Source organism: Bidens hawaiensis, unplaced genomic scaffold (assembly GCF_021521415.1).
Source record: "Bidens hawaiensis isolate Kalapana, Puna unplaced genomic scaffold, B.hawaiensis_p1.1 tig00041217_1, whole genome shotgun sequence".
NCBI classification, from domain to species: domain Eukaryota; kingdom Viridiplantae; phylum Streptophyta; class Magnoliopsida; order Asterales; family Asteraceae; genus Bidens; species Bidens hawaiensis.
This window is the reverse complement of record NW_027497300.1, coordinates 88,573-92,324: the sequence shown is the minus strand read 5'-3', so window position 1 is coordinate 92,324 and position 3,752 is coordinate 88,573.

Here is a 3,752-nt window from a genome sequence, read left to right as displayed (position 1 = left end):
TATGACAAAGAAGTAAATAATGTGTATAGTTACTTTGTAGATACAAGTATATAAAAAATATAAGTATATCTGTACATAAATTAGTGAATCAAGGATAATCCACAACATACTTGAATAACGGAATGCTTAACGTTACTTAAAAAAGCAAAAGTCATCGCTTCACTAAGAAGGACACGTGGTGAGGGTGAAACGAGACTAGTTGTTTGTAAGCTACTTGAGATTGGGTTTCTAAAAGCTCAAACGGAGCAGAGCTTAAAAGAGCTTGAGCCAAAAACTAAATTGAAGCTCATAAATAAAAATAACTTCGGGCCAGGCATCATATACAGCTTGACTAGGCTCCCAAGCCTAAAGCAAATTATTTGTATAAATACATATAACTTTTTGATATAATGAATATATAAGTACATAATAAGGATTAATATATACAAATATATGAAAGTAACTAAATAATATGTAATTACTATAATCCACAACCACCACCAGTAAATTTCATAATTACGTAACGAAAATGGATCACGTAACCTATAAAAAGCAATGGACCATCGCTTTACTCGTAAGCACACCTAACTAGACGCGTAACACATCCGAGCCTACGTCGAAGCGAAAAAAATAAATGATCTCGAGCCAGAGCCTAAATTCTATTATTTATGTAAATATAAAATATTTTTTAGTATACTAAATACATAAGTACAGAATAATAGTATTATATATAATGATGATAAAAATAACTAAATAACATGTATTAAGTTATATTATTGTAACGCTCTGGTTTTAATAAATAATTAAATAAAGTATTTCAGGTTATTTTAGTTATCATATCGTGTGGTGTCATTTAAATTAATTAAATAATATGTAAAGAATGGATAAGGTTAAAAAGGTATTAATGGAATTGAGAGTGATTTGGGCCTAAAAAGTCTTTAGGTTTTGCCTATTTAAACCCCTAAACTCTAATTTAACTCTTATCCTCATCATTCCATCATCATTCTTCCAATCATTGTCACACATACCCATACACACAAAACATTCCAAATCCAACCATCCATCCTAGATCTAGTTCAATCAAATCCAAAAGATAAACATTATATTCATTTCATCTCGTTTTCTCGTGAAGAATTAATAACAAATTAACAATCGAGCTTAAAGACAAACACAAACGAACCAAGTCGAGCCAATATAAACGAACTTGATATAAACGAGGTTTAATGGAATCTAGTAATATAAATAATAACATAGGTTTAACTAGATACAAATAATAATAACAACTTGGTGCAGACGGGTTCAACGAGACCTGAATCCCAATTCCAAACTGCTTGGCCAAGGCTGAGAACCCGAGCCCAGATCTGAATCACAACTGACTTGATGTGCCTCGTATCTAAACCCGTTCCCCTGTTGGTGCGCTGGTAGGTAGTCACGGACGGCCAAGTGTGTAGACAGAACAAGTAACTGAATCCTTAAGAACCAGAAACCCCAAACCACTCCCCTATCCAGATGATGGTGAACGCTCGTGGACGGCCATAACTAAGGAAAACCCGAACCAGATCCAAACCCGTCAAATCATTCGTGCGAATTGTTCCCAAGCGAATGGAATTTGGTGAGGCTCAAGCTGACCTCCTTTCTTCCTTGCTCCTCGTCGTGGTGGTTGCCGGGTAGAGCAGCAGTGGTGGCGGTGTGTGGCCGGAAATGGATGGAGGCGGCGGTGAGTGGACGTGGATAAGGCAAGAGGGAAGAAGAGGAGGAAGAATGTGAAGAAAAATGGGGGGGGGGGGGGGGGGGGGGGTTGGGAAGTGTGATATAATAATAATAATAATAGATAATAATACTAAGCTTATAAGGAAAGAAAGGGATAAGAAACTAAATGGGATCCAAACCCGAGACCCGACTCGTTTAGAACCCGTGGCCCATTGCAAATAAAAGAATGTGAGTAAAAGGTGAGCCAAACACAAGAGCCCACTCATTAAAAAAATGAAATTATTAATGGAGTTAAGTATAGACCCGACGCGACCTGAACTCGCTTAAGGAAACATAAACTTGTAAATGCATTAAGAACATGAGTTGATAATAACGAAGTGAATATCTACTATTATAATAAACAAAAACATATTTGTGCCACTTGGCACCTAATTAGACTATATTTACGCCATTTGGCTAATTTTGTTTAATCATTAAAACTATTTTTTTCTTTATTTAAATAAAAGGATAATCAAAATAGTAAATGGTTTCGTAACCGACCCTTTCTTTAAATATGTTTCTCCTATTATGAATTAACTAGGATAGAGCCCGTGTGATACATGGGTGATTAAAAACAACTAAGAAGTTAAATTTAGTAGTATATATGATAGCATATGTTATAGATTCATAAGATATTAATAATGATAAACAAAATTTTATAATTCATAAATTGATTAACTATAACTCACTTAGCGTAGCTGACTTTTAGTATGCACGTAGGTGAGTAGGATGAGGCAGGTTGCTTAGAGTGGTACACGTGGCAAATAAAAGAAGACTGACATCGAAGAAAAGAAGAGTCACATGTTAATTATATTTATGTTAAGACTTATGTTATTTCCGTTTAAGACGAAGTACTTATGTTTGTAAGAATGGTTGACTTATTATTCCGCATTTTGTTTTAATTAACTCTGATTTTACGAATTATGTGAATGACTAAATCCAATCAGCGTGAAAGTAGGGCACCCGGCGTCGGGGGCCTTACAGTTATAGTTTTAACTATAAGTATATTTAAACAAAAATCGAACCAAGAAACATCCCACTTGTGGAGTAGGGTTTGGGCGGGTGAGATGGGAACAAGCCATGATCCTAGAAGATAGAGAGATTGCTTCCAAAAAACTAGTAACTTCAGGATAAGATTGTTGAACTTCAATCCGTGAGTTATTATATAATTACTATAACCCACAACCACCCCAATAATTTTCATAACCATGTAACAAAAATGCTTTAGCGTTACTTTTAAAAAGATAGAGACCATTGCTTCACGCAATGGAAACCAAACTAGAGGTGTAAACAAGCCATGTTGTTTGTGAGCCACTAAAGTATTGTAAAAACTCTGTAGTTAACAATAAAAAAAAAGGTTTTTCTTAAGAAAAGTGATTTAGATGGTTGAAACACTTTGGAAGGTTTTTTTTACTACATTTCATTTGTTTCTTTTTAGCTATGTTAAAAAAAATTACAAATTGCAACCTAAATCAACCCATTTGTATGCGAATGAGCAACAGAAACAAATGAACTAGTTTTTACACCTAAACCTTCAAACACTGCAAAAATATGGCAACAACGTACACTAACAAGAACTCCCAACACATTATGTAAATGTAAAAAGATTCTAAGTTTTCAGTTTACACATATTATATAGTGTCAGAAATTGAATGGTATGATTGTTATTGAACAAAAAGGATTAAAAACCGAATGATTCGTACAAGAAGGGTTGAACCCTAGAACAACCAAAAGGATTTACGACTACATTGTTGATAATTCTTGTCTCTGGCCTAGACTCTAGTCAAAGTCTCAATTTATAGCGGATGTTTTGAGAAGAAACAGCCGTTAGAATCAATCACAAAACCTTCAACAATCTTGGTTAGGGTTTCCATACAAAACCACGATGATGCAAGAAGAAAACCGGTCTTGAAGCAACCCACCAATAAGGTCCATATGCAAAACAAAAAATAAGAAAAACCCAATATAAGAGGTGGACAAATAAAAAATAAAAAATAAATTAGAACCATAAATAAATTTAGCAT